At 43.2% G+C, this 24,516-nt stretch overlaps 1 long non-coding RNA gene across 1 annotated transcript; it reads right to left on the minus strand.

Annotated features, from left to right (window-relative positions):
* Positions 1-1,065: 1,065 nt before the first annotated feature.
* Positions 1,066-3,570, minus strand: LOC131828140 (uncharacterized). The gene is made up of 3 exons (XR_009352253.1): positions 3,384-3,570; positions 2,900-3,076; positions 1,066-1,636 (listed from the first exon to the last, which is right to left on the minus strand). It is a non-coding gene; the product is annotated as an uncharacterized LOC131828140 (long non-coding RNA).
* Between the last annotated feature and the right edge of the window lie 20,946 nt (positions 3,571-24,516).

The following is a 24,516-nucleotide window of genomic DNA, read 5'->3' on the forward strand; positions in this document are numbered from 1 at the left end:
CCCATAGTAGCCCTTCTTAGCTGAGAAGACCCAGACTTGGTTTTTTTGTTCCCTCTAATTTCTAGGACAAACCACTAAAGGATTCTTGGTCTCATGTTCGCAGTTTTCACATTATTATTCCAGTCCTTGGCACACACTTAAGAGACCCTAATAGAGTTCTGCAGATAATTCATGGTGGCATTGGGACTAGAACTGTTTGATAATCTCTGCTCTGCACCTGCCTCATACGTGTATGTGCATGTCCTCTAATTCCTATATTGAAACCGTACCCCCAGTGTGGTGGTATTTGGAAGTGGGGCCTTTGGGAGAGCATTAGGTCATGAGAGTGGAGTCTTCACAAAGAGGACTAGTGCCCTTATAAGAGAGACCCCAGGGAGCTCCATTCTGCCAGGTAAGACACAGTGAGGAGATGGCCATCTCTGTCCTCTCCAGAGATCAAATTCTTCCAGCGCTTTCAGAAAGGTGAGAAATAAATATTTGTTCCTTCAACCATCAGGTCGTTGGTATTTTTGTTATAGCAGCCCAGACGGACGAAGACGCACGGGAGATAAAAGAATCTTTGGAGTCCCCTTTGACAACTCTCAGTCTCTCCTGACCCATAGCCAGTCCATTAGCAAGTCTTCCCATCTGACACTCCAAAATCTGTTTCTAACGGGCTGCCTCTGTCCAGTTTCACCACCGTTTTGGTCCTGGCTCTCAGGGGAGGTGTCCCAGAGAACTGCTGTAACAGCTGCAATTTTATTTTTGCTTACTCTGGTGTGTTTACCACATAGCAACCAGAGTGACCCTTCTAAAGCACAAGTTTGACAATGTCTCCCTCGTATTTTGCTATTAAAAATGTTTAACGTCAGGTTTGTTGAGGTATAATTTACATAACAGTAAAATTCACCCCTTTAAGCGATACAGTTCCTTGAAGTTTAACAAATGTACACCACATCCACAATATAGAGAAATTCCTTTGTCCCCTAAAGTTCCCTTGAGCCCCTTTGTAGCCAAACCTTTCTCAACCCACAGCCCCTGGCCACTGATCTGTTTTCTGTCTTTAGAGCAGTACCTTTTCCACAATGTTACAGAAGTGCAATCACACTATATGTAGCCTTTTGAGTCTGGTTTCTTTCACTTAGCAGAAAGCATCTGAAATTCATTCATTAGCCGCATGTGTCAGGTCTTTCCTCTTTATTGCTAACTGGTATTCCAGCAATTATAACTCGTTATCCATCATCCATTGGTAGACATTTGAGTTGTTGCCAGGTTTGGGTGACTACAATAAAAGCCACAATAAACATTTATGTTCTGGTTGGTTGGATTTTTTGGATGGAGAGACTTAATGTATCCATTTCTCTTGGTAAAATACATAGGAGTGGGATTTCTGGGCAGTATATAGTAAATGCATGTTACATGTTACAAGAAACACACTCTGCTTTCCAAAGTGGCCATACCATTTTGCATTCCCACCAGCACGGTATGAATTCCCGGGGCTCCCCATCCTCCTCAGCACTTGGTAATGTCAGGTTTGTTCACTGGAGCCATTCTGGTTTTAACCTGCATTTCCTTAATGATTAACGTTGTTGAGCATCTTTTCATGTGCTTCGTTGCTACCCATCTCTTTTCTTTGGTGAAGTGTCCAAATTCGCCACTTACCAAAAAAAGAAAATTGTTTTGTTACTGAGTTGTATTGTTATTATTTTAAACTTAAAAATCCTGAATAGATAATACACTCACATAGTCAAAAAACCAGAAATGTTCAAAAAAGTCATTCATGTGCCCTCTAAACCTCTGACTGTGCCGCTTTAGAAAACATTCTCATTAACTTGTGTTTCCTTCCAGAGTTTCTTTAGGTAAATACAAATATATATTCCTATCTCCTCTCCATTCTTACAGATATAACATACTATGTAGACCATTCAGCATCAGTATTTCCTGGAACGCGTCCTCATACAGTGTGTTTTTACCACTGCGTGTGATTCTACTGTGGGGGATAAGGCATATTTAGCAGGTCCCCAACTGATGGATGTTTGTTTTCAATCACTTCTTTACAAATAACACTACATACAATGAATAACCTTCTACAGAGGTTCTTTGATAATGTAGGCAGTTTTATCTGTAGGTTATATTCCAAAAGTAATTTTCAGATTACTATTTCTTCAAGCATGACTATCTTAACGTCTACGTAAGTTTCCTCTGTTAATTTCAACTCAGCTCAAGGGCTTTGTGTGATCCCTATTTATAAAAAAGAAAACTGGTGTGAGGGGGGGAATGGGTGGGAATAGGGAGGTCATAGATTGGGAGCTCCTCATAACTCAGACTCTACTTGCTAAGAAAGGTGTAGGAAGAGGAAGTGTCCCAGCCCACAAAGTTCCTCTGTGATATAGTGACATTCTTAACCCTGCCCCAAACCTGACTGTGTCTGTGTTCTGTTTATTTTACAGCAGATATCTCATGCTTCTATCTGTGTCTTTTGCTTCTGATCTCTATCTGACTAAATAAAAATTTTTTTCTGATGTGTATTTCAGACTCACTAGCGATTTATGGCGTTTGCTCTTCATAAGTTTTTCTTTTGATCATCGTTCACCCTCAGTTAATTTGCTCAAGTGAAGAGCGAAATCTCGGGAGGAGATTAGCAAGAAGAAGAGCATTTAGCTTTATCAAATGAAGTGTTTCTGAATTTGATCATTCCCTTCTCACTCAAGGGGAAATTTAAGTTGTAGTAGTAACCTCTTTGATACTTGACAATCTCATTGATGGTCTCAGTTACTTACGTCTTAAAGGGCCACACCGACTTTAAATGCCCATTATTCCTTTAAACCTTATTCACATGCTAAAAGCAGAAGCTGAAGGCAAAACACAGTCACCAACCAGAATGCCTTCTCATTAGCCCTGAATTTAACTGGAATCTTACCTGGAGTATTAAAGAGACCTTTTAATTTTGGCTTTCCTCTGTACACAGGGGTATTGTGGTAACTGGGAGCTGGTTGTTTAAGAGGAAGAGACGATTGTGCAGTGAAGTCAGAGAGCTTTGCCCGCACATGTACCACTGGTTCACCTCTCCTGTCCAAGTTATTTTCAGAACAAAATGCTGCAAATAGAGACCATAATATTTTTCTTCCCACATTGTTTATTTCAAGAGACATGAGAACTATCACGAAGAAGATTCATAGGCTTAAAATGTAAACCCTGCAAGTCTGCTTTGTTTGAGTTTATGAAGATGTGATTGTGGGGTCTCTTCTTCCTGGGTCTCACCTCTGCCCTGAGAAAATGTCAGGTCCTGAAATTTATGGGAATTCTGACCTCAGAGGCCAGGAAGTGCCTGAGACTGGAGAAGGTGGGAAGCATGGTGTCTGACCCTTGCTGGGGTGCATTCCCAGAAGAGAAAATAATATTACCTGTAGCTCTAATTTCCACAGCACTGTTTTTAAACATGCAGAGATTTGTTGTTCTTGAAATAGCCCCAGGCATATGGAAGATACTAGATTTAAGTAACTTCCCTTCCTTTCCAAGTCCGAAGGCTGGAAGCTTGTCATTTTATCTGGAGGGGAAAAAAAAATTCCTTGAAGCCATTAGAAAATCCCTTGTCTTAAAATTGTAGACACAAATTGCCCATGCACAGTACAAACAAAGTTTTAGGGACACATGATTGATTTTAGGTTGAAATTTACTGGGAACAATTTTATTTCAAAAAATCAATTTTTGCTATTTCTATTAAGCGCTGACAAGGACAAGGCTGAAAGAAGCCTTAGAGAAGTCATGAAAGCTCCAGATTAAAAAATATTTTTTAAATGGTCTCATTGAGAAATTTTTCAAATAAGAGTCACACTTGAATGAATGAATGCTGTATCAAATTATCCGGAGACAAAGAAGAGAAGCCATTCTACCAGAACAAATGCAGCCTGCTTTGTTTAGAGGACAAATCATTCTTGCAGCCAGTTTGGAAATGTCACTTTTAAGTCAATGAGAGTTGTGTTCAAATAAGAGGGGGAAGCAAGACCCCATTATATTCACGATGTTTTGCCTCTGAATGGTTTCTACAGTACATGAAAATTCTTTTTTTTTGGAAGGGGGTGTGTCTTTTTAATGTCTTAAACTGTTTTCAGGTTTTACAAAGTGCTTCAGTTCTTACATTGAAAGGGCAGACATGATCACACTGGAACACCAGTTGTCCAACTATAGAAGCTCTGGACTTTTTGGATAAGACTTTTGAACTCTTGGTAAAAACAGATTCATTGGCTCCCGTGGGGAAGCCGTCTTCTGGAAATGATCCAGGGCTTGTGGTGGTCCCACCCAGCTGTTTTCTCCATCTTTCCATGATAAGGCCATTGGAGCCCTGGCTGTAATGGGGTTGATTCAAGCAACAGTGGTGTCCAGTGGAACAGGAAGTTCAGAGGTGAGACTGAGCAAAGCTGATGGGGAAGTCAGTCCGTTGCCAGGCGTTGAGCAGACTGGCTGGCAACTGTGGGGTTTATATGCAATCTGGCCTTCTTGGTTCATTTTGGCAAATGCTAAATCCCCCAATACTATCGGTCAGGTCAAAGAATCACTTCATTTTTGTTGCCAACATTAAAAATAATTTTTTTATTACTGAAAGAGACTACAATGCTAAGCAACAGTCCAACACCATCAAATTATTATATCTTCTGGCAGATATAATAAAACACTCAAAATGACTGATGATGTTTTTATATCATTTTGAAGTCTGATTTTTATTTATTTTTTTTAAAGCAAGCTTCTCCATGGAGATAGGAGGATGTAAGCTGGGCTGCAAAAAGCCGCCATCCTTGCTCAGTGACAAGGAAGCCTGGGCTGACACCAGCTGAGAAAGCAGACACTCACCGGGATCTGTCAAGGTCTATCGAGAAAGAAACAAGGGAGGACACCTAGTGCACAGTCTCACAGCAGAAACTCAGAAGTTTTTGAGTGATCCAAATAAAAGATCTCCTTCCAAAAAGAAAGCAAGCTTTAAAAGGGCACAAATTCCACACATTATCTGTGGACAAAAATAAAATTCTCCACTTAATTGCATGACTTTCCAGTTTGGTTTTCCAGTAGAAAGCAAGCTTTACAATAGTGGGGAGCAGTCTGTGGACAGGGTACTGTGTAGCTTTGGGAAGAATCAGAAAATGTACTTTGTGTGGCTACTTCTCAAATGTGCCTTAAGGTAAACAATAAATGGCACAAATGCCTGTGACAAGTATTTAATTCCAAGTCTAATGATACTGTCATTAGTATTTATAAAAAGAGTATTAAAAGTAATGCTAGGTGGCGCCTGGGTGGCTCAGTGGGTTAAAGCCTCTGCCTTCGGCTCAGGTCATGATCCCGGGGTCTTGGGATCGAGCCCCACATCGGGCTCTCTGCTCACCGGGGAGCCTGCTTTCTCCTCTCTCTCTGCCTGCCTGCCTCTCTGACTACTTGTGATCTCTGTCTGTCAAATAAATAAATAAAATCTTTAAAAATAAATAAATAAAAGTAATGCTAACAGTAAGCATATATTACATTTTACTATATGCAAGGCACTGTTATGTGCTGATGTACATTTATTTGTTTATGTATTTATTTATTTGACACAGAGAGAGAGAGAGAGAGAGCAAGCACAAGTAGGGGGAGCGGCAGGCAGAGGGAGAAGCAGACTCCTCGCTGAGAAGGGAGCCCAATGCAGGGCTCTGCTCGATTCTAGGACCCTTGGATCATGACCTGAGCAGAAAGCAGCCACTTAACTGACTGAGACACCCAGGCACCCCGCTGACGTACATTTAATCTTTAAGCAGTCATAATCGGGTTGGCATTGTTAGCCACATTTTACAGATGAGAATAATAAGGCTAAGAAAATTATGTCCATAGTACTAAGCTATTTATTTAGCTTAGTAGAACCAGTATTTGAAGCTAGATAGGGTAACTGCAGAGACTCAGTGCCTGAAGCTTTAATAAGAGCTCGCGCTTATGGAGCATGTGTCTACTGTTATTACTATCATTTTACAGATAAGGAAACAGGTAGGAAAACTTTCCCAAGGTCACACTGCTATTAAGGATGGAGGCGAGATGTCAACCCAGTCATTCTGACCCTAGATTAGGAACACTACATGTCCAATGTTGTCGAACCAGTTAAAATGTACATATTCCTCATGAGAGTTAGTAAAGGTATTTTCATTCTGACTTAGAGAAAAATGGGACCTGCATGGTTTTGCCCAAGTGGCCATTCTGAAAAAGTGGCTGTTTACCATGGCTTAATGGCTTAGTTGGTCTCAGGACCAGGCCTCCGAGGGCTGGATGGCTGGGCTTTTTGCTGGTGTATACTGCCCTCTAGTGGTTGATAGGAAATTCTGATACTACACCTATTTGATGACAAAGGAATAGAATGTTGTTCATGAACACTCCTTTAACCATAAAGTTATGAACATGTATTGTAATTGTACTTTTAGTATCTTTTGACTGAGAAAAATATATAAATCCAAGGAGCTACTATGAATTTATTATCTCTTTTATGCGGATGCATTTTTATTCATCTCAATGGTATACATATAGATTGAAAACAAGATGACATACATGTATTATCCTGGATATATGTACATATACATACATACATACATGTATATCTGTATATATGCACATATACATAGATAGGCATCTGTGTGTGTGATTTATTTGTAAGTCTTAGACTTACATTTTTTTATAAGTCTAGACTATGCTAGGGTGCATTGATGGATTTGAAAGCCCTCACAACTGACTTTCCTTCAAGGATCTTTGGCTGGAACTTCAACAAATACCCATACCGAAACCAATCACAGACAAGAGAAATTGAATGAACACAAAATCTTAATCAGTATATTCTCCTGAACTGAGAATAGGGTCCCCTTCTTTGAGAGGAAGAGACCTGAAGAAAATTGATTTTCTGTTTACAAGGAAGACATCCTACTACAGGGTACAGAGCAGTCTTACTTAAGTCTCTCTTGTCCCCTGGTCTGCATCCCCGGCTGACTTGGAGGTGGAGGCCTGGAGCTAAGAGGATGCTGGGACCTTGGGCCATATGGAGCGCATTGTCTAAAGGGAATTTAAAAACAATAAACCAACTAAAAGTGGTTTTTATTATCACCATCAGCCTGCAATTTTAAAAAAATGACAGTGATAAAATAATTCTCCCTGAAAATTTTTGTTGTTGTTTAACTTCTTTTTTAAATTTTATTTTATTTTATTTTTTAAAGATTTTATTTATTTATTTGAGAGAGAGAGAGGAGGAAGCAGGCTCCCTGCTGAGCAGAGAGCCCGATGCGGGACTCACTTCCAGGATCCTGAGATCATGACCTGAGCTGAAGGCAGAGGCTTAACCCACTGAGCCACCTAAGCGCCCCTGTTGTTTAACTTCTAAATAACTACTGTGGTTCCTATTTAGTATATGTGTGTGTGTGTATAGTTTGTATATATACATATATATGTATATATATAGACATGTTTATAAAATAAATATATATAATATATATTTATATAGAAAATAAAATTAAAAAATATATTTCCAATTACATTTTTATTACTTACATTTTCATAAACACTGTGTTTTACACCATGAAATTCATCTGGAGAACTTCTGGTTATGAGCTGGCCTAGGACACATACAGACTCAGCTACAAGTATTTGTTTTAGGAACAAGTTCATGATCAGTTGGAATCATTTAGACCTCAGTTTGGGCACAGCTGGTTACATACTCCTGAGTCTAAAGTGTAGATCTGAACTAATCAATGATAACCTAGTTATTGCAAAGACCAAGAAACGGAACTAGAGCAACTTTAATTCTGTCCACAGGTGACCATGCAAACATATTTGCAAACCGTCAGAATCAACCTAGAACAATGTACAGTGAAATGATAAGCTTTATCTATTTATTTTTAAAGATTTGAGAGAGAGAGAATGAGAGAAAACACAAGTTGGGGAAAGGCAGAGAGAGAAGTAGACTCCCCGTTATGCAGAGAGCCCAGCTCTGGGCTAGATCTCAGGACTCCTGGATCATGACCTGAGCTGAAGGCAGATGCCCAACCACCTGAGCCACCCAGGCACCCCAAAATGACAAGCTTTTAATTGTTCATTAAAGACTGGCACAGAGAGGGGCACCTGGGTGGCTCAGTGGGTTAAGCCTCTGCGTTTGGCTCAGGTCATGATCCCAGAGTCCTGGGATCAGGCCCCGCATCGGGCTCTCTGCTCTGCAGGGAGTCTGCTTCCCTTCTTCTCTCTCTGCCTGCCTCTCTGCCTACTTGTGATTTCTGTCTGTCGAATAAATAAAAATTTTTTAAAAATCTTAAAAAAAAAAAAAGACTGGCACAGAGAAACTGTGGAGAACACCACCAATTCTGCAAAAGCAAAACACAGGGAAATGGACATTTCAAAGAAGAATGACAAGAATGTCTTGTCAACAAAAGATACTGGTCTTGCACATGGCCAGAAGAAATCAAAAGGACAATATCTGAGTGCTTCAATCATTTTCACCATGAACTAGACCCTCCTTCTAAGGTAAAGGATCACAATCAATGTCTACTATCAACTTTCTCTGGCTTTTGTAAAAGAAAAATTTGGGGAAATTTTAATATAATAGAAATTAATGTTTCCCCCAAATTCATGTTAGAGTCCTAATTCCCAATGTGATGGTATTTGGAGGTGCGGCTTTGGGAGATAATTCGGTTTAAGTGAGGTCATGAAAGTAGGGTCCCCATAAAGGGATTAGTGTCTTTAAAAGAAGGGGGTGAGACCCCAGAACTCTCTGTCTTCACACATGTGTACTGACAGAAAGGTCCTGTGAGAGGCAGCTGCCGACACACCAGGAAGAGGCCCCTCACCAAGAACCTGGGGGCACCCGTATCTTGAACTTCCCAACCTCCAGAACTGAGAAATAAATGTCCATTGTTTAAACCATGCAGTATATCGTATTTTGTTATGGAGGCCTGAACTAAGACATCCCACTAAGAACAAATTGGTAGACTATTGTTTGGATTAATTGATTTCTCAGGAAATCCCACTTTATCTTCCTCATCAAGAATTTTCTGGAAAAAGAAAGTTACACTACTGCAGACAGTAAATTGTATGACTGCATACAGTTTCAATTCTCAGTGTATGCAATAGGTGCAATAAAGAAGCTCAATAAAATAAAGTTCATGCTGTTTGCATTTCTTTTCTGGCTATCATTATTACTCCTTTTTCATTTCATGATTATATCTGAAATTCGGTTGTTTAGGAGAGGGTTATTAAAAATGATCTATTCTGGGGCTGTCTGGGTGGCTCAATAGGTTAAGCCTCTTCCTTTGGCTCAGGTCATGATCTCAGGGTCCTGGGATCAAGCCCTGCATCGAGCTTTCTGCTCAGCAGGGAGCCTACTTCCCCCACCTCCTCTGCCTGCCTCTCTGCCTACTTGTGATCTCTGTCTGTCAAATAAATAAATAAAATCTTTAAAAAAAAAAATCTATTCTGGTTGCCGGTTATGCAAGGGAGTCCTGCTGGTGGGGTTATATACAAAGAGCTTGTGGCAGTGTGGCATGGAAAGAGTAGGGTCCTTGTATAATGCCCACAAAGGGAAATAGTTTATAAAGTAAACCCAGAGGTACTCCAAAAGGCCCAAAGGAGTTACTCGTCATGCAACTTTTTTGAGTATGTTTAAAACATTAAACCAGATGTGGAGAAAGGGGAACCCTCCTGCACTCCTGCTGGGAATGCAAGCTGGTGCAGCCACTCTGGAAAACAGTATGGAGGGTCCTCAAAGAGTTAAAAATAGAGCTACCCTATGACCCAGCAATTGCACCCCTGGGTATCTACCCCAATGATATGGATCCAGTGACCCAAAAGGGCATCTGCACCCCGGGGTTTATAGCAGCATGCAGCATGTCCACAATAGCCAACCATGGGAAAAAAAAAAACCCAGATGTCCATCAACTGATAAATGGATAAAAAAAAAATAATACAGTGTATACACACACACACACACACACACACACACACAGAGGAATACAACTCAGCCATCAAAAAGAATGAAATCTTGCCATTTGCAATGACGTGGATGAAACTAGAAGATATTATGCTAAATGAAATAAGTCAATCAGAGAAAGCCAATTATCATATAATCTCACTGATTATGTTGAATTTGACAAACAAAACACAGGATCATAGGGGAAGGGGGGAGAAAATAAAATAAGACAAAATCAGAGAGGGAGACAAACCATGAGACTCTTAATCATACAAAACAAACTGAGGGTTGCTGGAGGGGAGGGGGATAGAGTGACTGGGTGATGGATGTGTGATATGATGAGCACTGGGTGTTACACGCAGCTGATGAATCACTGAGCTCTACCTCTGAAACTAATAATACACTGTATGTTAATTAATTGAATTCAAATAAAATAAAATGAAATTAAAAAACAAATAAAACACTAATTCGTACACTCATGTTCATACCAGCATTATCCACAACAGCCAAAAAGTAGAAACAACCTGGTCTGTGAACAGAAGAAAGTTCAACAAAATGCGGTACACAAAACAATGGAATATGATTCAGCCTTAAGAAAGATGTTCTGTCACATGCTGTTAACATGGATGAACCCTGAGGACATGACAGTAAGTAAAATAAGTGAAATAAGTCACAGAAAGACAAATACCATATGATTCCAGTTATATGAGGTACCTAGAATAGTAGATTCATAGGGACAGAAAGTAGAAGGGTGATTGCCAGAGGCTGGAGGGGGGGGTGTTGTTGTTTGATGGGTATCGAATTTCAGTTTTGCCAGAAGAAAAGGGTTCTGGAGATTGCTTGCCCCAGATTGTTAATGTATTTGACATTATTGAATTACACACCTAAAAATGGTTAAGATGGCTAATTTTATGTTATATATATTTTATTGCAATTAAAACAATACCAATTTATTTCATGGAAACATGGACAACCCACCAAGATTTGCATAACCTTAACTGGAAAAACTTCCTTTTTTAAAAAAAAAAAAAGAGGGAGAACACCGCAGCAGCCAACACTCAGTTTCTTTGTACGGCGAAGAAAAGAAAGCTTTTCCTTCCAACTTGCTGCCATCTGCCAGAAAACCATTCTAATGCATGTACAATTCTACGGCGATCTCAGTATGAAGGGCGCCCCCTAGAATTGTTCAGTGTGCTGCCTGCACTGCTAAAGAGCCTCAGAATGCAGGGGCCCAGAACCCTCCACCTCTGAGAGGCTCTGAGAATGGTCAGGGCATGAATGGTGGCTTTTGTCACCTTCGGGAGATGAGAAAACACAAATGATAGAAGAGTCTGAACTATTCAAGTTGCAGCAGTTGAAAACGATGTTGCCTCAAAGTCAATAAGCCCGGGGCACCTGGGTGGCTCAGTGGGTTAAGCCGCTGCCTTCGGCTCAGGTCATGATCTCAGGGTCCTGGGGTCGAGTCCCGCATCGGGCTCTCTGCTCAGCAGGGAGCCTGCTTCCCCTCTCTCTCTCTGTCTGCCTCTCCATCTACTTGTGATTTCTCTCTATCAAATAAATAAATAAAATCTTAAAAAAAAAAAAAAAAGTAAAGTCAATAAGCCCAACATGAAGTTTCTCAGGGGGTTGGGCTGGCAACTCAGCAGGTAGCTCGGAGTCAGAAGTAGTGGGAGAAGAAGTCAGAAGTAGTGGCCACGAGCCACTAACAGAAGAAGCAATCCCTAAGGCTGGCCTTACTCACAGAGAAGTGACATTACCTGGAAACGCTGAAAAGGCCCTCCGCACAGTAATAATTTTGCCATTATTTGGGAATGCCTGAAATTCCAGTTACTTGCTTTATGAATTACAGATTGTTAGAACAACAAATAACCTTATACACCCCTTGGTTCAAATCCCTCATTTCGCCAATGTGGTCTAGAATGTTATATGACTCACCCAGGCTTGCACACTAACTGTGGTGTTCGGCTTTGCTCTCCCTCTGGCATCTGGAGCTGGAGAGGCTCTCGAAGGGGGAAGAGGGCATCAGTAAAGAACAGGTAGAATATTCCAGAGACAGGGTTGCCCCACTTCACAGTCATTATAATTTCCCTTTTCCCATAACCTCTAAACCCCAGGAAGAATATATGGGGAGGGAAAGGGGGGTGCACAAGAATATCCATACTATTGGAAGCGTACTAAAGCTTAAGAAGAAACTAGAAGCCGTGTGTATTAGACTTTTCATTAACCTATTCACTAAATATATTAAACATCAGCTTGTGAGAGAGATTATGTACTTGAGGACCTTAGAGCCCACTGGGGGAGATATGCAAATAGATGAATTATAATAAACCTAGAATACATGGTGTTAGATGTATCAATTCAGTGCTAAGGGGACCCTGAGGAGGGAGCCACCATCTTCCCACACAGGCTTTGAAAAAACTTCCAGAGGAAGGGAAATTGTAGAAGGGTCTTGAAGGGTGAACAGGAGTGGGGTAGGTGGAAAGGGTATGAGGGAAGGTCCTAGGAATCCTGGTGGGAAGGAATAACCCTGGACCCCAGGGCAGTCTAGAGAGCACGGCTGCAGGTATCATCCCTTTAGGAATGACTGAAGGGTCATGTGACAGGAGCATTCTGTGATGAGTAGAGCACAGGAGGCGACCCAGGCCAAGTTAAGGAGTTGAAGTTTTCTCCTGTAGCTCACAGAGTCATCAAAGGCTGTTGAGCAGAATGTGAGTGGATTCCTTGTTGAAGAAGAGAACCCTGGCTTCCGTGGAGGGCGAATGGCAGTGGGAGAGAGCCCTGTGGGGAGACCAGGGAGGCGGCTCTTCCAATACCCAGGCTGTTCTATGTCTGTGAACTTGCCAGGACAGGACCAGCCTGGGCAGGGGAGGCGGCTCAGCCTTCACCCACGGCAGCCATCTGCTCCCTGCCACACAGACTGTGCCTCCTGCCTCCTCCCACTCTGGAGTCCACAGACTTTCTGCCATGGACATTCCAAACAGTGGGGAAGGCTCAGAAACAGGGAGGTGTGTGGGTGAATACCACCCCCTCCCCAACTCCCACCTCGAGGAGATGGGAAGGTGTTTATGGTTTCACAGGCAGTGCTTGCCTCCAGCAGTAAGTAGGTGGAGAAGGAATGTCTCTTTATCCCTTCTGGGGAAACAAGCTGCCTTGGATTCCAAGAAATAGAGGAGAGATCGGGCATCCAGGTACAAAGCTGGAAAAATGGTTGGAGGAAAGGGAGAGGCTTTCATTTGGCAGCAGCTGGACACCAGGGGAACCGTATTAGAGTGAGCTCTAAGGTTGCTGCCAATTCCTGCGGGAGCAGACAGGGGCCTGTGGCCAGGGAATCTGCTGAGCTCCAGAGGACAAGAGGACCCTCAGCTATTGGGCTCCCACAGCCTTCCCAACTGAGGACACTTTCAGCTGAGGATTTGAGAAGAGTTCCTTGTTTGGTAACCCCCAGCTCAGCATAAAGCTGTTTTCAGTAAAGGATTCTTAAATGGAATCAAACTCAAGTGATTAACATACTGAGACTCTTGTATGACTGTGTATGCCTGGATATAGTCCCGGGGGAAGGATGGGGGGCTTGTAGCAGCTTTTTATTATTATTATTTTTTAAAGCTGCCCATTATTATCTGGGCAGAGATAATAACTGAGAGAGATGAACAAAAAGGATCTTCAGAGGGCTAGAACCAAGAGCAGAAGCAGGGAGTAGAGAGAAGGCTGTGCTGAGCAGGGTTTCTGAGCTGCTCTCCAGAAACCCAGTAAAGGTATTTTCTCTTCAGTTGCCTGACAGAAATACGAGTGTCCCAGGAGAGAGGTGGTGGTGATAGGCACTTGAGGGACTTGTATACCTGGTGGGGAATTCTCAATATTTTAATTATTTCTTAACAATGTATTTATTTTAGAGAGAGAGGGAGAGAGCATGCACATGAACGGAGGGGGAGGTAGGGGCAGAGGGAGAGGGAGAGAGAGCATCTCAACCAGACTCCCTGCTGAGTGTGGAGCCCAACGCCAGGCTTGATCCCACAACCCTGACATTGTGACCTGAGCCGAAATGAAGAGTGAGACAGTTAACCGACTGAGCCACCCAAGCGCCCAGGAAGTTCTCAGTATTTTAAATAGCTGTGGCCATCCAGGTGCCCCTAGTTACTGAGGGGGCGTGGAGAGCAGGCAGCAGACCTGGGGCAGGTGTACAGAAGGACTTTGCCAAGATGTGCTCATGGCATAACAGACTGCTGCAGAACCCAGGTTGGAGAAAAGAGGAAACAATACTAAAAATCCTTTTCAAGCCCTTTACATGTATGTAACTCATTTAAACCTCACAACAATTCCACGAAGCAGACATTTTTGTTCTCCTGGTTTTGTAAATGAGGAAATGGAGGACTGCCCAGCATCATACACTTGAGAGATGAGAACAATGGATACAGTATGAAAAGCATCTGGCTCTTTCATAAGGGTTTGAGAGACAATAGCCTCCCTATCACAACCTGCTCTCATAGCCCAACGTCTCCAACAGCTGTAACCTTGGTTTGTGGGTGATGGACTGGAAGGCAGGCGATTAGAGTAGGAAACATGAGGGAATTGCCTTAAAAATTTACAAGTAAATTAATGAGAACTGAAAAACAATTCTCTGTTCCTGTGTTAACGGATGCTGGGATAAGGCAAAAGTAAGTTAGCTGCCTGCTCCAGGACGTTGCTACCCATTAGAGATAAGAGGAGGAGCCACTGAACAGCTTCTGGATCAAGCATAACAGCTTGTGCATGGAGAATTCTCCTCGAGACCATTGCCTCACTGAGCCCATGTAGGCAAAGCCATTGTGTCATAAAAAATCTGATTAATTCCAACCAGCTCCTCACCTTGCAAGACCTGCCTAAAAAAATCATTCCGCCCAGGCCTTGAAAACCTGAAAATATTCTGCCCTACAAGGTACTGTGTATCCATAGGCTTTTCTGGGATTCACGACTGACATTAGGTATATATTTAACGAGAACGCTGTGGTAACATTGTGACCTTACCAGCAAGATGACCTGGTCTTAGAGCAGTCTCGTGGGTGTAAGACACACCTGCGGAGCCTCCTGCAGCCATGACCTGTGCTCCCAAAGGGCAACCTTGGTCCTCTGACCTGGGGAGCCCAGGGCGACTGCCTCCCTGTGGTAGAACATGGTCATTGCAACGTCTGGCTCAGTTTCCTCCAAGGGCCCAACCATCCACAGCCCCTTGAGTTCCTGCCATGCACCCAAGTTACCAGGAAGTATGAGACCCTATCAACCCGGCCATACAGATTGAACCAGAAATAGGGTTCTGACCAAGGCGACTCTATTTGTAAGAAGTCAAGAGAGTGGAGGTTTCTTTCTTTTTTTAAAGATTTTATTTATTTACTTGACACAGAGAGAAAGACACAGCGAGAGAGGGAACACAAGCAGGGGAAGTGGGAGAGGGAGAAGCAGGCTTCCTGCCGAGCAGGGAGCCAGATGCAGGGCTCCATCCCAGGACCCTGGGATCATGACCTGAGCTGAAGGCAGAGGCTTTAACCCACTGAGCCACCCAGGTGCCCCTGCCTTGTCCCTTTCTTAATTCTCCCTGACTAGTGACACGTTTTATTCACATCTAGCAAACACCCTATAGATGGGGCCCCCCAAACCTTGCTGGCCAGTCTCTCTCACTTTGGGTGGTGTTGTGTGGATAGCCCCATCACCACTGCTAAATATTTATGTTCTTTGTTATCTGAAGAATCTCCTGTGTCCTCTAAAACCTTATCTGAACTTTCAGGGCACAGCTCTTTGCCACAACTCAGCGATTTCGAGAGGCGGGTCGCAGTAATCCTTAAGTTTACAGAAGGATAATGAAGAATCCCACGTGCTGGGAGCGTGAGGGAGGTAGAGGAATTGACAAGAGCCGTAAATCTTCAGGGGCCAAGGGGCTTGGGAAGGCCTCGTCCATCGGACAGCAGAGAACTCTGCAACACAGGGAGCGAACAAGGCTTTCCTACAATGACAGGTAAAGAGTACAATGAAGGGCAGAGGCTCTGCACAGTGGGAAGCCTGCAAGGAAGGGGTCCCCCGCCCTCAAGAAGCTGTTCAAGGTGCAGCTGACCAAGGGCAAAGGAGGTCCTGGAAATGCTGCCGTGAGAGCTCCGGAGTTTAACCCGCCACCACCAGTTTCCTGAGTGGTGTTCTCAGGGTTCCTCAGGAGCAATGCACAGACAGGATTGGGTTGCTCTCCCCTGAAATGACTCAGCGTTCGTCTTGGCTTGTTGGGTCGCAAAGTAACAGCCTTACAAAGACACGCAAAGCCTGGTCCTGTATTTCTTCAAATTCGTGTTCCTTTTCGCTCCCTCTTACATGCCCAAATTGGGAGCCATAAAAGGCTACTCTTTTTGGCTATCTGGCCAAATAAACCAAACAAAACACCCCTAAACTTTTTTTTTTCTAGTATCCACCGAATGTCAAAGCATTTTACGGGTAGCTGAACAAGTTTGAGTTCAAGAGAGGAGACTGAATGTACAGGACAGCAGAAAGGCATTTCTGCCTGGCTGTGTAACGTTGGGTAAATGACTTAATCTTTCTGAGCCTCAGTTTCTTGGGATGATAATAATACCTGTCTTCTATATTTATTACAGGCATTAAATGAGGTGACGAGTATATAAACACCCCCCCCCCCGCATATCATAGCACTTATTAAATATTAGTTCTCTTTCCTTTTCTGTCTGGGCTTTACTTACTTCAACTATAAAATCAGACTTGCCTCATGAGGATCAAAGGAGAAAAATCTTTGTAAGCTGTGAAGGGCCACATGTGGTAGTTATTGTAGAACAGGTCATTATGTTTTCATCGTATTTGTCTCAGTCCCTGCTTTGTTCTCCAGATATTCCTTAAAGTCAAAGCAGAGCGTGCATGTAGGTCCCCAAACTTCCATTTTAAAGGGACTAAAATATAAACTATCAGGGTTAAGAGCTTGAAGAGTTAGGAGAAAAGAGAAGAACAGAATTTTAATGGGAGGGAGAGAAATGCCCAAACATCCTTTCAGACAAGGGGATATTTTTAGTACTGTCTTCAAAATACAGCTCGAAAAGCTATTGGATTATGAAAATAAATTGTATGTCCTTTCCCATGTTGTAGAATCTCAGACACCGAGAGGCTCTCAGGCCTTGATGAATGGGCTCTAAGTTATTTATTTTGAAATTATCCTTGTAATTCCTGACCACAATAACATGTTGAGATGGAAATTTCAACGGGAACCTAAAATGCCATAGATGTGACCCTCCAAGGGAGGCCCTATAACCGTTAAGTAGAATGAAGAAGTAATTGGTAACCCAGAGGGAAGTGAGCCCCAGAGATTTCCACCAGGGCAGGGACAGTGGGGGTTGATGGGGATGGGCCTTGAGAAAGAAATGCATTCCATATGTCCTGAGAGTTATACAAGTGATTCCTGGATGGGAATCTTTGAAAAAAACACAAAAGCACCTCCCCAAAGGAAAAGTCAGTTGTGATTAAGTCTTTGTCAAGGAACGTGGAAGTTCCCCACTCATGTTAGCAAGCTGGGGTCTGGAGTGCAATACGGGGAAAGTTGACCAGAATCCCCTTCCTGACTGTAGATTTCCCCTGTTAGCCACCCAAATTCCATCAGAGTTTTGGTTTTTACATTGATCGGGCATCCTAATCATTGAATAGAAACTGTGTATGTGACCTAAAGGAACCACAAAAAAATTAGTCCCTGAAGACTTGAGAGTGAATCGGTCAGTCACCATCCTGCCTTTGGCCAGTGCCACCTCCTAATGAGTCACTAGGATGTGTATGGGAGCGTGTTTTGATTGTCACAATAATTAGTGAAGAGGGTGCTGCTAGCCTTTGGAGGGCTAGAGCCTGGGATGCTAAAAATCCTGAAAATTGTCCTGCTTGAAATGCTAACAGTGTCTCCACTGAGACACCCTCACAGAAGAAAAAATAGGAGAACGCTTTGCCTGAGCAAAGTTTTAAAAAGACAGTGGAATGGGGTGCCTGGGTGGCTTAGTGGGTAAAGCTTCTGCTTTTGGCTCGGGTCGTGATCCCGGGGTCCTGGGATCGGGCCCCGAGTCGGGCTCTCAGCTCAGCGGGGAGCCTGCTTCCCCCTGTCTCTCTGCCAACTTATGATCTCTCTTTCTCTGTCAAATAAATAAAATAAAATAAAATAAAAAGACAGTGGAAGACAAAAATAAAAGTGTATTTTGATTATATCATAACATATAATTCAGGTTCTTCACCATATCCATTTCACTTGCATTGAAATGATTTTGTGGGCTCTTAGATGTGATTCAAGAGCTCTTCTCTAAGGCTGTTCAGGCTCTGTCCTGGCTGCTTGGCTGTAGATCATGGAGTAAGGGAAGGATCCCGAGCCCAGATTAAACTTGTGGTAAATGAAGACTAGATCAGTCCCAGGTTTGAGGAAATGCGGCCAGCCCTGGTGTGGTAGGCTGAACAACGTCCATGTCCTAATCCTTGAGACCTGTGAATATGCTGCCTTGCAAGGCAAAGAGGACTTTGCTAAGACAGTTATTGTGAGATCTTGAGATGTGGAGATTAACCCAGGCTATTGGGTGGGACAGTACATTCAGAAGGGTTCTTTTAAAAGGGAGGCAAGGGGATCCTTCTACCTCAGAGAAAGGCAGTGTGACCACAAAGGAAAGATGGAGGGTTGAAGGTGGCCTCTAGAAACTGGAAGCAGCAAGGAGATAAATTTTCATATGGAGCCTCCAGAAAGGAGCACAGCTATGTCAACACCTTGACTTTGACCCATGAGACACATTTTGAATGTCTGATCTCCAGGACTGTAAGATAGTTTAACTGCCGTGTTTTGTTGTTGTTGTTTTAAAGATTCATTTATTTGTTTATTTGAGAGAGAAAGAGCGAGCAGGAGCAGGAAGGGCAGAGGGGAAGGGAGAGAGAATCCCAAGCTGACTACCCGGTGAGTGCAGAGTTCACCTTCAACGTGAGGTTCAATCCCCAGGACTCCAAGACCACAGCCCAAGCTGAAACCAAGAGTCAGATGCTGAACTGACTGGGCCTCCCAGGTGCCCCATGTTGCTGTTTTTAAAGCCACTAAATTTGTGGTAATTTGTTACAGCAGCAGTAGGAAAACCATGCAGCTGGTTTAAAGTGTCACAGAAAACTGCCTACTCTGGAGACCTGTAGATTTGAATTTTTCCTGAAGAGTGTCCACCCCAGCACACACCTCTCCCCATGATTTCCCGAAATTCCGGGGAGATACAAAAGCCAGTCGGTATCTCCCACAAGACCTCATGGACATTTGCAGTCATGGCACTTTGCTATGTAATAGAAAATGTGTGTGCACTGGGACAAGCGTCCAAGGGGAATAAAAAGGATTTCCATATTATCTGCGGTTTTCCTCACTAAAATTTCTCACTCTCTACGAGGATAGTTGATAATGTAGCCCATTCCATGGGGGTTATCAAACAGCTTAGATTTTCATAAGGACTTCCCTTACCCTACCAACTCCTGGATCTGATCTGATCCAGGAAAGCCTCAAGGGCTTGTGGACATCTCAATTAACAAGGTGAAATAAAAATTAGAGAAAATTAGGGGTGCTTGGGTGGCACAGTCGGTTAAGCAGCAGGCTCTTGATTTCGGCTCATGTCATGATCTCAGGATCGTGAGATCCAGCCCTGTGTGGGGCTCTGCATTCAGTGCAGAGTCTGAGTAAGACCCTCTTCCTCTCCCTCTGCCCCTTCCCCCACACCATGCATGTGCTCTCTCTCTCTCTCTCAAATAAATAGATCTTTTTAAAAAATTAGAGAAAATTAGGTAGACATCGTTTTGAAAACAAAAAGAACCTCCTTTACTCAGCAGAGCAGAGCCTTTAAAATGACAGTAACTATGTCACCATTTCCAGACAAATCTGTAGCTACAAACTTGAAGACAGAAGAAAGCTAGACTTTCAGTTTATTTGACAAGTAAAACTTACCATCAGATATTTAAATCATTAAGGAGAAAAGACCAGGCTAATGAGTCTTAAAACTAAAGATTAACCTGCAGTCAACACAGATTGCCTTGTAGCGTGTGTTTCACTCATTTCGGTAGGAAAAATGTTAATTCATTCAGAACTGGATATTATGCACAGAGTACGGGATGCCCTGAGAAGGTCTGTTTTCTCTCAGGAATACTTTAGTCTGGCACAGGGCAAAAGAAAACAAGTCTTAAAAAAAGTCTTTCCTGGGTAGTAATTTTCTCTGGAGACTTAACAAAGAAAACAGGCATTTATGCAAATGGAAAACTGTCTCTGCCATCTCACTGTGGATGTCAAATGAAAATGCACAGAACAGGCGCCCCCGGGGAGCTCAGGTCTGCCTTTAACTGACTAACCTCAAAATTTTCAAATGATAGTATGTTTCCTTTTGTCGGTTGAAAACTTGGGAAGGACAAATTTATATGTGTGTTTAATTAAAAAAAAAAAAAAGAAAGCAGTCCAATAGAGTTAATATTGCACAAATAGATCCTAATTTCGCTGAAGTCTGACAAACAGGAGAAAAATAATCAATGTTATTAATCAATGTGTAATTCTGTTAGTATTCCATGTAAACTTACTACTCAATTAACATGCCTATGGCTACATTAGATGAAGATCCAATTATGGAAACGGGGCATCTGGTATGTTTATGGTTAGGAGGCCCTCCGCTTTCACTGAAGACTGGCGCCCGACTCCTCAGTCCTCCCACTTCTTTATCCTGGTGACCTTCACAGCAACCTGTGCCCTTCCCTAGCCCAACTTGACGGCCGCAGGCCAAGGCCTGCACACACGGGCTCTGACCACACCCTTACAGCCTCTGACCTCGGGGAGCCCTCTTTAACCTGAGACCTCCTTGTTCTTCTCTTCATCAACACCTTTCATGGTTAGCTTGTCCAGATACCGTTGCTCAGGTACTCACTCCCCTGGAAATCAGGGCCACGGTAGAGCCCTAGGCATGGAAAACGTTATGGTGCCGTTGTCCTAGATGTAATTCAGAGAGCAGAAGGAAGTCCAATCTCTGATTTGTTTCCTGTAGTAATTGCTTTAGTGTTTGCTTATTTGTTTGTGGAGAAGATGAAGGAAGTGAGGGGAGTATATACATGTTTTTAAATTTTATGTATGTATTTGAGAGAGAGAGTGCATGGGTGGGTGAGGGGCGGAGGGGAGGGAGAATTTCAAGAAGATTCTGCTCTGATCGTGGAGCCTGATGCAGGGCTCGATCTCACGGCCCTGAGATCATGACCTGAGCTGAAACCAAGAGTTGGATGCTAAACCGACTGAGCCACCCGGGTGCCTTAAGAGAATATTCTTAGAAAAAAATTTTTTTTTCATTTCTGGGTGTCCCTGCATTGTCAGCACTTCAAGAATGCTTTTCATCTGCTCATCGGGTAATTAGAATCGTTTTCGGAGTATTCTCATCCCCTCTGCACACTGTTCCCCAACTACCCAGTGAGGCAACAGCCAATGCGAGCTCCCTGTGCTCTCACTTCAACATGCCTTAGAATCTCCTGTGATGCGTATTTCTGTTGCTTGCTACCCACCTCAGCTCCCACTGGCCGTGCCGACCTTCTGATGGTCTGCTCTGACTGGGACGGGTACAGGGTTGGCTCATCCCTCATGATGGTGACTCTATGGCTTGCCGGCCACCCTCTCTGCTCATTTCTCCATCTCCTCTGAGGCCTGAGGGAAATTTTAGTAGCATCCCGGCCTCTTAGAGGCAGGGAGGCTTGTCAGAGCAGAGGCTAATTAAGTCTCTCTGTCTGTCTAGACTTGTCCTACTAAAGCTGCTACTGGAATATGGCTGCCCAATCCTAGTTTGGAAGACATCTCCCAGGGGTTCAAGAGGGAAGTAGGGCATGAGTGACCCCTGCCCACTCCCCACCCACCCCCCACTTCGGACCTATCTGGGCATTTAGGACTCACTCTCCTATCTAATACTCGTCCCCTCCTCGCTGCTCCTGCCAACCACATTATGACACTCTTCTCCTGAGGCAAAAAACAACTCCCACATCTCATAGAAATCCTTCTCCTGTGTGCTCTGTGAAAGCCAGGTTCCTGCTCTAGATATCTAAGAGGAAGTTTTTAAAATACAGAAACACTTTTCTCTCTCAAAAGGGTATCAGTTCTTGGCTCTGAAAGCTTGAATTTCCAAACTATTTTTTTCTTCTGGGTTCCTTTAAAAGGCCTGTACTCAACATCACAACTGAGCAATGATTTTGTTATTATTCTGAACTCTATCTCACCTCCCCCCGAAACAAGCTCCAGTGAGTTAAAATGTGTAGGGCTATAAAGACATAGGGGAATAAAAAAAAATACTTCAGGTAATATTAGGAAAAAACAAACCATACCATACACACATACACGCCCCCCCTCCCCACAACAGCAATGGACTGTTAGATCTTGTTTTGGCCTGGACAGCGTTTGAAACATTTAACTACCTGTCCATATTTTTAGTTGGATGATTTAATCTAAAAAGCTGTATTTTGGGTGCTTGGGTGGCTCAGTCAGTTAAGTGTCTGCCTTTGGCTCAGGTTATGATCCCCGGGGTCCTAGGATCAAGTCCCACATGGGGCACCCTGCTTAGTGGGGAGCTTACATCTCCCTCTGCCTTCCACTCCCCCTGCTTGTGCTCTCTCTCTCTCTGTCAAATAAGTAAATAAAAACCTTTAAAAAAATCAAAAAATGAAAAAGCTGTATTTCTGCTTTCTCTTGGAGTCATGGCCACACTGGGCTGTAACAGTCACCGGGCTGTCCGAGGGGATAACCCTGCCTGCCCCAGTTTGATGAGGTTCCGGGTTTGCTGAGCGCAGGACCGGGCTCCAGAAGGCATTTGTAACCTCTTGTCCTCAGCAACGTTTTTCAGTTAGCCTTACCCCTTCTTGTCGCACCTCTTCAGGTATTCCAGACCTCTGTACCGTCCTTAAACTCCTTACTCTCCTCCTAAAACCTATTCCCCTGTACTCTCAGTGGAGGACTTATTCTACTGAGAAAATTGAGGCCAAAATTACAGACATTTCTATTGTCCAACCTACAAAGTTTTTGACATCCGTACTGGTCTTACCTCCACTCTCAGGATGGACAATCCTCCTCTTGGTCAAAACAACCTCTTCAGTTATGCTATTTAAAACCACAATGTTGGGGAGCCTGGGTGGCTCAGCTGGTTGAATGATTTGCAGTTAGGTCATGATCTCAGGAAATTGAGCCCGGAGTCAGGCTCTGTGCTCTGCATGGAATCTGCTTGAGATTCTCTCCCCCTAACCCCCTTTCCCTGCTCGGGGTACTGGGATTGTGCCCTGCATTGGGTTCCACACTCAGCGTGGAGTCTGCCTGAAATTCTCTCTCTTTCTCCCTTTGCCCATCCTGTTTGTGTTCCCTCTCTCCCTTTCAAATAAATAAATCTTTTTTAAAAAGCAGGCAAACCAAATAAAAACCATAATGTTGGGGCATCTGGGTGGGTTAGTGGGCTAAGTCTCTGCCTTCGGCACAGGTCACGATCTCAGGGTCCTGGGATCAAGCCCCAAATCGGGCTCTCTGCTCAGCAGGGAGTCTGCTCCCCCCCACCTCTCTGTCTACTTGTGATCTCTGTCAAATAAATAAATAAATAAAATCTTTTTTAAAACCACAAAAAACCCATAATGTTTCTATAATTATAGAAATGACATACCCTAGTAACTGTTCAACCAAAATTAAAAAATAAAAGTAATCCCCTCCACAAATCCACAAGGATACTATGCCCCAAAAGTGAATACTGGTAAATTACTGGTAAATACATGGCATGTATCCTTCCTATTTGGACACACTCATACCCACACAGAGATAAAACCCCATATAAAGCTAAACATATGTATATACACATAATTCTTCTTTTTTTTTTTTTAAGATTTTATTTATTTATTTGACACAGAGATATCACAAGTAGGCAGAGAGACAGGCAGAGAGGGGGAAACAGGCTCCCCACTGAGCAGAGAGCCCGATTCGGGGCTAGACCCAGGACCCTGGGATCATGACCTGAGCCAAAGGCAGCGGCTTAACCCGCTGAGCCACCTAGGTGCCCCTATTCACTTAATTCAATTGTGTTTTTCCACCCTGTGATTGTGTATTGTCATACAATATGTTTTTTTCTACTTAACAAGGATTGTGAATGCCTTTATGTGTTAGTACATGTAAAACTACCTCCAGTGGCTGCAAAATGTTCCATTGTTGGAGTATACCGTACTTATTAGAACCTTACCAAAAATACAGAAGCAGTGTATGCCCACTAAAAATAATCCAGATTATACAGAAGTGTAAATGGTGCAAGATTCTTCCCGTCGCATACTCCTCCACACGCATTCTCCCTGTGGGAATTATTATTAGCGGTTTACTGGAAACCTTTACAAACTTTTTAAAAAGTCAGATGTATTGAAGTGTAATTCATATGCAGTAAACTTTACCCTCTGTGATGTATAAATGCGTGCAGTTGTGGAACTGATACCACAATTGAATTAAGGAATTCAATTCATCACAACAAACATTTCTCTTGTGTCCCTTTCAGGTGACTTCCTTCCCGACCTCCAGCCCTGGCAACCACTGATCTGTTTTCTGTTCCTATAGTTTTGCTTTT

The sequence above is a fragment of the Mustela lutreola genome, chromosome 3 (genome assembly GCF_030435805.1).
Source record: "Mustela lutreola isolate mMusLut2 chromosome 3, mMusLut2.pri, whole genome shotgun sequence".
NCBI classification, from domain to species: domain Eukaryota; kingdom Metazoa; phylum Chordata; class Mammalia; order Carnivora; family Mustelidae; genus Mustela; species Mustela lutreola.